This window comes from Panulirus ornatus, chromosome 50, assembly GCF_036320965.1.
Source record: "Panulirus ornatus isolate Po-2019 chromosome 50, ASM3632096v1, whole genome shotgun sequence".
Classification (NCBI taxonomy): Eukaryota; Metazoa; Arthropoda; class Malacostraca; order Decapoda; family Palinuridae; genus Panulirus; species Panulirus ornatus.
In genome coordinates this window covers 1,188,581-1,203,431 of record NC_092273.1, presented here as the reverse complement: position 1 = coordinate 1,203,431, position 14,851 = coordinate 1,188,581, and positions in this window count along the sequence as shown.

Here is a 14,851-nt window from a genome sequence, read left to right as displayed (position 1 = left end):
ACTCGATCAAACCACCTCACACCACATGTTTTCTTCAAACATCTCATTTCCAACACATCCATTTTCCTCTGCACAACCCTATCTATAGCCTATGCCTCACAACCATATAACGTTTTTGGCACCACTATTCCTTCATACATTCCCATTTTTGCTTTCCGAGATAATGTTCTCACCTTCCACACTTTTTTCAGCACTCCCAGAACTTTCGCCCCTTCCCCCACCCTGTGACTCATTTCTGCTTTCATGGTTCCATCTGCTGCCAAATCCACTCCCAGTTATCTAAATCACTTCAATTCCCCCAGTTTTTCTCCATTCAAACTTACCTCCCAATTGACTTGTCCCTCCAACCCTACTGTACTTAATAACCTTGCTCTTGTTCACATTTACTCTCAGCTTTCTTCTTTCACACACTTTACGAAACTCAGTCACCAGCTTCTGCAATTTCTCATCCGAATCAGCCATCAGCGCTGTATCATCAGCGATCAACAACTGACTCACTTCCCAAGCCCTCTCATCCACAACAGACTGCATACTTGCCCTTCTCTCCAAAACTCTTGCATTCTCCTCCCTAACAACCCCATCCATAAACAAATTAAACAACCATGGAGACATCACACAAGGTATCGCTAGGAAAAGACAAGAAAGGCCACATTCGTTCACACTCAGTCTCTAGCTGTCATGTATAATGCACCAAAACCACACCTCCCTTTCCACATCCAGGCCCCACAAAACTTTCCATGGTTTACCCCAGATGCTTTACATGCCCTGGTTCAATCCATTGACAGCACATTGTCCTTGTTATACCACATTGTTCCAGTTCACTCTATTCCTTGCATGCCTTTCACCCTCCTGTATATTCAGGCCCTGATTGTTCAAAATCTTTTTCACTCCATCTCTACACCTCCAATTTGGTCTCCCACTTCTCCTCGTTCCCTCTACCTCTGACACATATATCCTCTTTGTCAATCTTTCCTCTTTCATTCTCTCTATGTGACCAAACCATTTCAATACACCCTCTTGTGCTCTCTCAACCACACTCTTTTTATTGCCACACATCTCTCTTACCCTTTCATTACTTACTTGATCAAACCATCTCACACCACATATTGTCCTCAAACATCTCATTTCCAACACAGCCACTCTCCTCCGCACAACCCTATCTATTGCCCCGTCTCACAACCATATAACATTGTTGGAACCACTATTCCTTCAAACAAACCCATTTTTGTTCTCTGAGATAACATTGTCACCTTCCACACATTCTTTAACGCTCCCAGAACCTTCGCCCCCTCCCCCACCTTGTGACTCACTTCTGCTTCCATGGTTCCATCCGCTGTCAAATCCACTCCCAGATATCTAAAACACTTCACTTCCTCCAGTTTTTCTCCATTTAAACTTACCTCCCAATTTATATAGATAGATAGTTATCAAAATATACATAAGTATGCATACATACATACATACATACATACATACACACACACACACATACATACACACATACATACACATGTACATATTCATATATATATAACAAAGCACCAGGAACAGACAAAGTAGGGTGTCATTCACTTATATCAATATTTTTCCTTTTGTGTATAATACGCTTAAACCACAGGCCAGTATTCACAAGCAGGCCCCAAAGATCTTTCTGTACTTTCCCCCAAGTACTTCACATGCCCTAGTTCAGTCCACTGAGAGCTTGTTACCCCCAGTGTACCACATTGTTCCAGTTCCACTCTGTCTTGTACATGCCATTAACTGTCATGCATGTTCAGGCCCCAAAGAACTCAAAATATATACTGCACCATCTTTCAGTCTTCAATTAGGTCTCCTTCTCGTCGCCTCTTCTTCTGAGATATAAAACCTCTTTGTCAGTTTCTCCTCATTCATTCTCTTCATATGATCAAACCATTTCAGCATACTCTCTTCATATCTCTCAACCAGTCTTTTTATTTCCGTACATTCCGTACATCCGTTTGTTGAATGTGTTTGATGATAGAGTGGCGGATATAGGGTGTTTTGGTCGAGGTGGTGTGCAAAGTGAGAGGGTTAGGGAAAATGATTTGGTAAACAGAGAAGAGGTAGTGAAAGCTTTGCGGAAGATGAAAGCCGGCAAGGCAGCAGGTTTGGATGGTATTGCAGTGGAATTTATTAAAAAAGGGGGTGACTGTATTGTTGACTGGTTGGTAAGGTTATTTAATGTATGTATGACTCATGGTGAGGTGCCTGAGGATTGGCGGAATGCGTGCATAGTGCCATTGTACAAAGGCAAAGGGGATAAGAGTGAGTGCTCAAATTACAGAGGTATAAGTTTGTTGAGTATTCCTGGTAAATTATATGGGAGGGTATTGATTGAGAGGGTGAAGGCATGTACAGAGCATCAGATTGGGGAAGAGCAGTGTGGTTTCAGAAGTGGTAGAGGATGTGTGGATCAGGTGTTTGCTTTGAAGAATGTATGTGAGAAATACTTAGAAAAGCAAATGGATTTGTATGTAGCATTTATGGATCTGGAGAAGGCATATGATAGAGTTGATAGAGATGCTTTGTGGAAGGTATTAAGAATATATGGTGTGGGAGGAAAGTTGTTAGAAGCAGTGAAAAGTTTTTATCGAGGATGTAAGGCATGTGTACGTGTAGGAAGAGAGGAAAGTGATTGGTTCTCAGTGAATGTAGGTTTGCGGCAGGGGTGTGTGATGTCTCCATGGTTGTTTAATTTGTTTATGGATGGGGTTGTTAGGGAGGTAAATGCAAGAGTTTTGGAAAGAGGGGCAAGTATGAAGTCTGTTGGGGATGAGAGAGCTTGGGAAGTGAGTCAGTTGTTGTTCGCTGATGATACAGCGCTGGTGGCTGATTCATGTGAGAAACTGCAGAAGCTGGTGACTGAGTTTGGAAAAGTGTGTGGAAGAAGAAAGTTAAGAGTAAATGTGAATAAGAGCAAGGTTATTAGGTACAGTAGGGTTGAGGGTCAAGTCAATTGGGAGGTGAGTTTGAATGGAGAAAAACTGGAGGAAGTGAAGTGTTTTAGATATCTGGGAGTGGATCTGGCAGCGGATGGAACCATGGAAGCGGAAGTGGATCATAGGGTGGGGGAGGGGGCGAAAATCCTGGGGGCCTTGAAGAATGTGTGGAAGTCGAGAACATTACCTCGGAAAGCAAAAATGGGTATGTTTGAAGGAATAGTGGTTCCAACAATGTTGTATGGTTGCGAGGCGTGGGCTATGGATAGAGTTGTGCGCAGGAGGATGGATGTGCTGGAAATGAGATGTTTGAGGACAATGTGTGGTGTGAGGTGGTTTGATCGAGTGAGTAACGTAAGGGTAAGAGAGATGTGTGGAAATAAAAAGAGCGTGGTTGAGAGAGCAGAAGAGGGTGTTTTGAAGTGGTTTGGGCACATGGAGAGGATGAGTGAGGAAAGATTGACCAAGAGGATATATGTGTCGGAGGTGGAGGGAACAAGGAGAAGAGGGAGACCAAATTGGAGGTGGAAAGATGGAGTGAAAAAGATTTTGTGTGATCGGGGCCTGAACATCAGGAGGGTGAAAGGAGGGCAAGGAATAGAGTGAATTGGAGCGATGTGGTATACCGGGGTTGACGTGCTGTCAGTGGATTGAAGCAAGGCATGTGAAGCGTCTGGGGTAAACCATGGAAAGCTGTGTAGGTATGTATATTTGCGTGTGTGGACGTATGTATATACATGTGTATGGGGGGGGGGGGGTTGGGCCATTTCTTTCGTCTGTTTCCTTGCGCTACCTCGCAAACGCGGGAGACAGCGACAAAGTATAATAAAAATATAATATACATCCGTCTTACCCTTTTATTACTTACTCTGTCAAACCACCTCACACCACATATTGTCCACAGATATTTCTTTTCCAATACATTCATCTTTCTTTGCCCTCCTCATCTGTAGCCCATGCCTCGCATCTATACTACATTGTTAGGACTACTGTCCTCTCTTTCTGCACATTTCTCAATACTCCCAGAACCTTCACCTCGTCACCCACCATATGGCTCACTTCCACTTCCATGGTTCCATTCACTGCCATGCCCTCTCCATGGTATCTAAAACACTTCACATCCTCCAAAATTTCTCCATTAAGACTCTCACCCAAACTAACCTGTCCATTTGCTCTGCTTAAGCTTATAACCATTATTTTTCTTCTTATTTACTCTCCACTTTCTCCCTTCACATATAATCCCAAACTCAGACACAAACTATTGTTTTTTCTCACTCAGATCTGCCACCAGTGTTGTGTCATCAGCAAACAACAACTGACTCATTTTCCAGGCCTCCCTCACCCCCTTCAGACCTTATGTTTGCCCATCTCTTTAGGAATCATGTATTTACCTCCCACATCACCTCCTATGTAAAGAAATTAAATAGCCATGGTGAGATTCTATACCCCTACCATGGACCCTACTTCATTTAGAGCCACTGCCCCTCCTTTCTGCTTATTTCCACAAATGCCTTTCATTCTTTATGAAATGCCTTTGCTTCTACTAGTTATCTTCCCACTCTATATATTTGCAAGACCTTTAACAAGGCATCTCTAGCCATCCCTCTCTTATGCTTTTTCAAGATCTATGAATGCTTCACACACATCTTCCAGTTTCTCTAAGTATTTCTCATACATTCTTCAAAGAAAACACATGATCTGTACATTCTCTGCCACTCCTGAAACCACATTGTTCCCTAGTCTGATGCTGTGTGCCTGCCACCACTCTCTCAGTCACCATTCCCCCATACAACTTATCAAGTACATTCAAGAAACTTATGCCTCTGTAGGTGGAACACTCATCTTTGCATTTTACCAATTCTCAGGCATCTCACCATGATCCATATATACATTAAAAAATCCTGACTAACCAATCAGTTATAGAGTCACCCCCTTTAATGAAGAAATTTAATTACAGTACTATCCACTCCAGCTTCCCTTATCTCGTCTAATGCAAGGCTTTCACCTCCTCTTCTTTCTTCACCAAACCACTTTCCATGGCTTTATAACTTCATATAACTCCCCAACCCAAACATCCTGCATCTGCCATCCTAACATTAAACGTATTTAACAGTGCTTCAAAATACTCATTCCACTTCCTCCTTACCTCATCACAACCTGTTACCACTTCCCCATTGGCCCCCTTCACTGACGTTCCCATTTGTTCTCTTGTTTTCCTCACATGTTTAACCTCCTTCCAGAACACATTATTCTCCTAGAAGTTTACTGATACTCACTCACCCCAACTCCCTTTTGTCCTCTTTTTCAACCTGTTCACCTTCCACTTAACCACTTCCACATGCTGCTTTCTTTTGTACATCTCCCAAATATTTGCATTCCCTCCCTTTAAGCTCCACCCATGCCCCTCTTTTTTCTCTTTCATTATTAACTTTACTTCGTCATCCCACCACTCACAACCCCTTGTCATCTGCCGACTTCCCACTATCCGTATGCTACACATTTCTCTCACACTTGCCAACACTACTTAAATATTTTCCATTACCCATTCCCCATGCTTTATTTACTCCCAACTTTTTCCATTCTACACCCAGTCTCTCCTGGTATTTTTTCACACTCCTCTCTTTTCCAAGGTCAGTTACTTTCACCATCCTCTTTTCATTCATATCGTTTCCCCTTTTCTGAAACCCTCTGCAATTCTCCACCCTTGCCTCCACCAGGTAATGATCAAACATCCCTCCAGCTGTCCCTCTCAACACATTCACATTCAAGAGTCTCACCTTTGTATGTCTGTTGATTAATGTGTATGTCTGTTGATTAATGTGTAATCAAGTAATGCCCTCTTACCAACTTTCCAGCTCACTTGTATATATTTATTTATGGCCTTCTTTGTAAACTTGTTTTTCTTAGTCTTCATTTCTTTATCAGCACACAACTCAAGTTGTTCATTTTTATTGTTCACTTCACTGAATACCCCACATCCTTCAGTTATACCTTCAACTGCCTCATTACTTATTCTTGCATTTGTTTAAATCATCCAACAGTTGTAACTGATCTCTTGCTTCAGAACTGTTGGCACATTCATTCTGCTGGTTTTGGAACACTTGCCTCTCTTTATCTTTCTTCTCATGATGAGGTGCACAGTCACTGATAATTACTCATCTCTTTCAGTCCACTCTCATTTTTACTCTTATTGGTCAGGAGCTTACTTCTATCCACTATTTTATACCTTCCTACAACTCCTGCTTCAACAGTAGGGCTATCCTTTTCCTTAGATTTTGGCCTCACTCCAATCCTTGATTGTACCCTGAGACATTCCCAAACCTTTCTTCACCTATACCCTGAGCTATGTTTCACTTAAAGCCAGAACATCCAAATTCCTTTTCTCAAACGTACTACCTATCTCTCCTCTCACCTCATTGTGGTTACATCCATGCGCATTCAGACACCCCTCCTCTGTTCCATATTCTAGAGACTGAAACACAAAGGGGGTTCAGCTTCCAAATCCTACGCTTTTTGGTCACCTACAACACACTGGGAATACAGAGATAAAAGTTTTCTCCCCTACCCTGGGGGTATGTATATATTTTATACTTGATTACTGTTTCAAACATTAGTAAGGAAGTGCCAGGAAACAGACAAAGAAAAACACATCCACTCAGATATATATATAACGGGGATGGGAGTGGGGGGCTAGAAACCCTCCCCGCCTTGTATTTTAACTTTCTAAAAGGGGAAACAGAAGAAGGAGTCATGCGGGGAGTGCTCATCCTCCTCGAAGGCTCAGATTTGGGTGTCTAAATGTGTTTGGATGTAACCAAGATGAGCAAAAAGGAGAGATAGGTAGTATGTTTGAGGAAAGGAACCTGGATGTTTTGGCTTTGAGTGAAACGAAGCTCAAGGGTAAAGGGGAAGATTGGTTTGGGAATGTCTTGGGAGTAAAGTCAGGGGTTAGTGAGAGGACGAGAGCAAGCGGATGAGTAGCACTGCTCCTGAACCAGGAGTGGTAGGAGTATGTGATAGAGTGTAAGAAAGTTAACTCTAGATTGATATGGGTAAAGCTGAAAGTGGATGGAGAGAGCTGGGTGATTATTGATGCATATGCACCTGGGCATGAGAAGAAAGATCATGAGAGGCAAGTGTTTTGGGAGTAGCTGAGTGTGTTGGTAGTTTTGTTGCATGAGACCGGGTTATAGTTATGGGTGATTTGAATGCAAAGGTGGTAATGTGACAGTTGAGGAAATGATTGGTGTACATGGGGTGTTCAGTGTTGTAAATGGAAATGGTGAAGAGCTTGTAGATTTATGTGCTGAGAAAGGACTGGTGATTGGGAATACCTGGTTTAAAAAGAGAGATATACATAAGTATACATATGTAAGTAGGAGAGATGGCCAGAGAGCGTTATTGGATTATGTGTTAATTGATAGGCATGCGAAGGAGAGACTTTTGGATGTTAATGTACTGAGAGGGGCAACTGGAGGGATGTCTGATCATTATCTTGTGGAGGTGAAGGTGAAAATTTGTAGAGGTTTTCAGAAAAGAAGAGAGAATGTTGGGGTGAAGAGAATAGTGAGAGTAAGTGAGCTTGGGAAGGAGACTTGTGTGAGGAAGTACCAGGAGAGACTGAGTACAGAATGGAAAAAGGTGAGAACAAAGGATGTAAGGGGAGTGAATGAGGAATGGGATGTATTTAGGGAAGCAGTGGTGGATTGTGCAAAAGATGCTTGTGGCATAAGAAGCGTGGGAGGTGGTCAGATTAGAAAGGGTAGTGAGTGGTGGGATGAAGAAGAAAGTCGGCAAGGCAGCGGGTTTGGATGGTATTGCAGTGGAATTTATTTAAAAAGGGGATGACTGTATTGTTGACTGGTTGGTAAGATTATTTAATGTGTGTATGACTCATGTTGAGGTGCCTGAGGATTGGCGGAATGCTTGCATAGTGCCATTGTACAAAGGCAAAGGAGATAAAAGTGAGTGCTCAAATTACAGAGGTATAAGTTTGTTGAGTGTTCCTGGGAAATTATAAGGGAAGGTATTGATTAAGAGGGTGAAGGCATGTACAGAGCATCAGATTGGGGAAGAGCAGTGTGGTTTCAGAAGTAGAGGATGTGTGGATTAGGTGTTTGCTTTGGAGAATGTATGTGAGAAATACTTAGAAAAGCAAATGGATTTGTATGTAGCATTTATGGATCTGGAGAAGGCATATGATAGAGTTGATAGAGATGCTCTGTGGAAGGTATTAAGAATATATGGTGTGGGAGGCAAGTTGTTAGAAGCAGTGAAAAGTTTTTATCAAGGATGTAAGGCATGTGTACGTGTAGGAAGAGAGGAAAGTGATTGGTTCTCAGTGAATGTAGGTTTCCAGCAGGGGTGTGTGATGTCTCCATGGTTGTTTAATTTGTTTATGGATGGGGTTGTTAGGGAGGTGAATGCAAGAGTTTTGGAAAGAGGGGCAAGTATGCAGTCTGTTGTGGATGAGAGAGCTTAGGAAGTGAGTCAGTTGTTGTTTGCTGATGATACAGCGCTGGTGGCTGATTCATGTGAGAAACTGCAGAAGCTGGTGACTGAGTTTGGTAAAGTGTGTGGAAGAAGAAAGTTAAGAGTAAATGTGAATAAGAGCAAGGTTATTAGGTACAGTAGGGTTGAGGGTCAAGTCAATTGGGAGGTAAGTTTGAATGGAGAAAAACTGGAGGAAGTAAAGTGTTTTAGATATCTGGGAGTGGATCTGGCAGCAGATGGAACCATGGAAGCGGAAGTGGATCATAGGGTGGGGGGGAGGGGCGAAAATCCTGGGAGCCTTGAAGAATGAATGTGTGGAAGTCGAGAACATTATCTCGGAAAGCAAAAATGGGTATGTTTGAAGGAATAGTGGTTCCAACAATGTTGTATGGTTGCGAGGCGTGGGCTATGGATAGAGTGCGCAGGAGGATGGATGTGCTGGAAATGAGATGTTTGAGGACAATGTGTAGTGTGAGGTGGTTTGATTGAGTAAGTAACGTAAGGGTAAGAGAGATGTGTGGAAATAAAAAGAGCGTGGTTAAGAGAGCAGAAGAGGGTGTTTTGAAATGGTTTGGGCACATGGAGAGAATGAGTGAGGAAAGATTGACCAAGAGGATATATGTGTCGGAGGTGGAGGGAACGAGGAGAAGTGGGAGACCAAATTGGAGGTGGAAAGATGGAGTGAAAAAGATTTTGTGTGATCGGGGCCTGAACATGCAGGAGGGTGAAAAGAGGGCAAGGAATAGAGTGAATTGGATCGATGTGGTATACCGGGGTTGACATGCTGTCAGTGGATTGAATCAGGGCATGTGAAGCGTTTGGGGTAAACCATGGAAAGCTGTGTAGGTATGTATATTTGCGTGTGTGGACGTATGTATATACATGTGTATGGGGGTGGGTTGGGCCATTTCTTTCGTCTGTTTCCTTGCGCTACCTCGCAAACGTGGGAGACAGCGGCGAAAAAAAAATTTATTTATATTTATTTATTTTGCTTTGTCGCTGTCTCCCGCGTTTGCGAGGTAGCGCAAGGAAACAGACGAAAGAAATGGCCCAACCCACCCCCATACACAATGTATATACATACACGTCCAGACACGCAAATATACATACCTATACATCTCAATGTACACATATATATACACACACAGACACATACATATATACCCATGCGCACAATTCACACTGTCTGCCTTTATTCATTCCCATCGCCACCTCGCCACACATGGAATACCATCCCCCTCCCCCCTCATGTGTGTGAAGTAGCACTAGGAGAAGACAACAAAGGCCCCATTCGTTCACACTCAGTCTCTAGCTGTCATGCAATAATGCCCGAAACCACAGCTCCCTTTCCACAATCAGGCCCCACACAATTTTCCATGGTTTACCCCAGATGCCTCACATGCCCCGATTCAATATATATTTATATATGTGTGTGTGTGTATTATTATTATTATACTTAACCACCATCTCCCGCGTTAGTGAGGTAGCACAAAGAAACAGACAAGGAATGGTTTAAACCCACCCACATACACATGTATATACATAAATGCTCACACACATACTTATACATTTCAACGTATACATACATAAACATACACAGACATATACATATATACACATGTACATCTCCATACTTGCTGCCTTCATCCATTTCCATCGCCACCCCGCCCATGAAATAGCATCCCCCCAAATGCGAGCAAGGTAGCGCTAGGAAAAGACAAAAAAGACCACAGTCATTCACACTGAGTCCCTAGCTGTCATGTTTATTTAGGTATTTATTATACAAAATCTTTATTTCCTGTGTCAGCAAGGTAGCACCAGGAAACAGACGAAGAATGGCCCTTCCTTTCATATACACATATATATGTACATTAATGCCCATATATGCACATAGACATAAACATATCAACATATACATACATATACATATACAAAGACATTACATACATACATATGTACATATTCATACTTGCTTGCCTTCATCATTCCTATCGCTACCCCGCCTCTGAGGAAAACAGCATCATATTCCTTGGATCAGTCCATTGACATCACATTGCCACCTGCATACCACACTGCTCCAGTTCACTTTCTCCCATTCATGCCTTTCACCCATCTGCATATTCAGTCCCCAAATACTGAAAATCTTTTTCACTCAATCCTTCCATCTTCACTTCGGTCTCCCCTTCTTCTTGAAACCTTTACTTGTGACACATATATCCTCATCAACATTTCTTCACTTATTATCTCAGTGTGTCCATACTGGTTCAACATAACTAACCTAACCTAACCTCTTAATCTCTCAACCATACTATTCATATTACTTCACCTCTCTTTTACCCTTTTATTACCTACTTGATCCACCTTCCTTGCATCACACATTGCCATCAAACATTTCATTTTCAACACATCCACACTCTGCACATATTCATCAGTATCACATGCCTTGCATCCATGCAACACTGTTTAGACTTCTGATCCTTTAAACATACCCATTGTTGCCCTTCCAGGTTATGACCTCCCTTTCCACACATTCCTCAGTGCTTCCTGAACCATTTCTTCCCACCATTCCAATGACTCTCCTCTGGTTTTTTTAGTTCCATTTTCTGCTATGCCCACTCATAGATATGTAACACACCCCACTTCCTCCAAGTTTCCCTGATTCCAACTTGCATCCTTACTAACCTGTTTATCTGTACTATTAAACATGATAACCTTGCTTGTATTCACAGTTACTCTCTGCTTTCTTTATTCATCTACTCTTTCAAACTCATACACCAACTTCTTCACTCTCTCTCTTGAATCTGGCACCAGTGCCTTGTGATCAGCAAACAACATCCGACTCACTTTTTACCTCATTCACCAAAATATCAGTAAACAAATTTAACAGCCATGGTAACATTAATCACACACCCCTGCTACAGCCCCACCTTCCTTAGCTCTTACCATCTCACTAACCTCTTACTTGTGTAATTATTTATGATTACCCCAGAAATATTTTATGTAAAAAAGACCTGGTGTTACCCAGGACATTTTTAAAGCCTAAGGCTGCACTACTTCCAATAGCAGGGAAATGTAGGCTTCTTTACAATAAGAAGTTTTCTGAAGAAACTTTATTCCCAATAATACATCTTAGAAATAGGTGTCTTTTCACAAATGGTGAAGGGTGCAAGGGGGAAGTGATTACAGGTAGTGATGAAGTGAGTATTTTGAAGGTTTGTAGAATGTGTTTGATGATAGAGTGGCAGATGTTGGGTGTTTTGGGTGGGGTGGTGTGCGAAGTAAGGAAGTCAAGAAGAGTAGCTTAGTGAAGAGAGAAGAGGTGGTGAAAGCCTTGCGGAAGAAGAAATCCGGCAAGGCAGCAGGTTTGGATGGTGTTGCAATTGAATTTATTAAGAAAGGGGGTGACTGTGTTGTTGATTGGCTGGTAAGAATATTCAGTATATGTATGGATCATGGTGAAGTGCCTGAGGATTGGCGGAATGCATGTATAGTGCCATTGTACAAAGTCAGAGAGGATAAAGGTGAGTGTTCAAATTACAGAGACATAAGTTTGTTGAGTATTCTTAGAAAATTGTAAGGGAGAGTATTGCCTGAAAGGATGAAGGCATTTACAGAGCATCAGATCAGGGAGGAGCAGTGTGGTTTCAGAAATGGTAAAGGATGTGTGGATCAGGTGTTTACTTTAAAGAATGTATGTAAGAAATACTTAGAAAAATAGATGGACTTGTATGTAGCATTTAGGATCTGGAGAAGGCATTTGATAAGGTTGATAGATATGCTTAGTGGAAGTCGTATGTAGCATTTATGGATCTGGAGAAGGCATTTGATAAGGTTGATAGATATGCTTTGTGGAAGGTCTTAAGAATATATGGTGTGGGAGGTAAGCTGCTAGAAGCAGACAAATTTTTATCATGGGTGTAAGGCATGTGTTAGAGTAGGAAGAGAGGAGAGTGATTGGTTCCCAGTGAAGGTTGGTCTGTGGCAGGGGTGTGTGATGTCCCCATGGTTTAGTTTGTTTATGGATGAGGTGGTTAGGGAGGTAATTTCAAGAGTTTTGGAAAGAGGGGCAAGTATGCAGTCTGTTGTGGATGAGAGGGCCTAGGAAGTAAGTCAGTTGTTGTTTGCCGATGATATAACTCTGGTGGCTGATTCAAGTGAGAAACTACAGAAGTTGGTGATTGAGTTCGGTAAAGTTTGTTAAAGGAGAAAGTAGAGTATATGTTAATACGAGCAAGGTTATTAGGTATAGTAGTGTTGAGGGACAAGTTAGTTGGGATGTAAATTTGATTGGAGAAAAATTGGAGAAAGTGAAGTGGTTTAGATATCTGGAAGTGGACGTAGCAGCAAATGGGACCATGGAAGTGGAAGTGAGCCATAGGGTGTAGGAGGGGTGACGGTTCTGGAAGTGATGAAGAAATATGGGGAAAGAGAGAACATTATCTTGTTGAGCAAAAATGAGTACGTTTGAAGGAATAGTAGTTCCAACAATTTTATGTGGTTGCGAGGAGTAGGCTATCGATAGGGTTGTATGGAGGAGGGTGGATGTGTTGGAAATGAAATATTTGAGGACAGTATGTGGTGTGAGGTTGTACGATCAAGTAATGAAAGGATAAGAGAAATGTGTGGTAATATAAAGAGTGTGCTTTAGAGAGCAGAAGATTATGTGTTGAAATGGTTAGGATATGTGGTTTAGAGAGCAGAAGATGATGTGTTGAAATGGTTCGGATATATGGAACAAATGAGTGAGGGAAGGTTGACAAAGAAGATATATGTGTCAGAGGTGAAGGGAACAAGGAGAAGCAGGAGACCAATTTGAAGGTAGAAGGATGGAGTGAAAGAGATTTTGAGTAACTGGGGCCTGAACATGCATGAGGGTGAGAGATGTGCAAGGAATAGGGTGAATTGGAACGACGTAGTATACTGGGGTTGATGTGCTGTCGGGATTGAACCGGGGCTTGTGAAACATCTGGGATAAACCATGGGAAGGTCATTCTCTAGCTGTTGTGTGTTATGCAATGAAACTTCAACTCCCCATCTACATCCAGGCCCCACAGACCTTTCCATGGTTTACCCCAGACACTTCACATGCCCTGGTTCAATCCATTGACAGCACGTCGACCCTGGTATACCACATCATTCCTGTTCACTCTATTCCATGCATGCCTTTCACCCTCCTGCATGTTCAGATCCTGTTCCCCAGAATCTTTTATCACCATCCTTCCACCTCCAATTTGGCCTCCTGGTTCTCCTCATTTCCTTCACCTCTGACACATATATCCTCTTTGTCAAACTTTTCTCACTCATTCTTTCCATATGTCAAATTCATTGCAGTACACCCTCCTCTGCTCTTTCAACCATATTCTTTTCATTTCCACACTTCTGTCTTACCCTTTCATTACTTACTTGATCGAACCACATTGAAAAAGGGGCACATGAGATGGGGTGAGCGAATATCAATAAACTTTAGGGAGAATAAAAAGATATTTTGCAAGGAGTTTGATAGTTTGCCAAAAGTATGAGAACATATGAGAACATCTGTGAAGGGGGGAAATAGAGGAACTGGTAACAGCTAGTGATGAAGTGAGGAGATGGAATGTATTTTGAAAAACTGTTAAATGTTGGATAGATGTAGGTTGTTAGGGTTGGGTTGGTATGGGAAGTGAGACAGTCATGGAGAATGGAAGGTTTTACTGTTTAAATTTTATAAAGAAAGGGGTGACTGTATTGTTGATTGGTTGATAAGGTTTTCCAGTGTGGATTGTGTTGACATGCCTGAGAATTGGTGGAATGGATGTATAGTGCCACTGTATAAAAACAAGGGGATAAAGATGAGTATTTAAACTACAGGGGTATAAGTTTGTTGAGTATGCCTGGTAAGTTGTATGTGATGGTATTGATTTAGAGGGTGAAGGCATGTACAGAGAATCAGATTAGGGAGGAGCAGTGTGCTTTCAGAAGTGGTAGAGGATGTGTGGATTAGGTGTCTTTTACAAGGAATGTATGTGAGAAACACTTAAAGAAACATTGATTTGTATGTTTTATTTATGGTTCTGGAGAAAGCTTATGATAAGGTTTGATAGTGATGCCTTATAGAAGGTCTTAAGAATATGCAATGTGGGAGGAAAGCTGCAAGATGCAGAGAAGTTCTTATGATTAGGAAGAGAAGAGAGCGAATGGTTCCAAGTGAAGGTTGGTCTGCAGCAGGAGTGTGTGATGTCACCAAGGTTGATCAATTTGTTTATGACTGAGGTGAAGAAGGAAGTAAATGCGAGAGTCATGGAGAGAGGGGGAAGTATGCAGAGTATGGGGGATGAGTGGGCTTAGGAAGTAAGTCAGTTATTGTTTGTAGCACTGGTGGCATGTTGAAGTGAGAAACTACAGAAGATGGTGACTGAGTT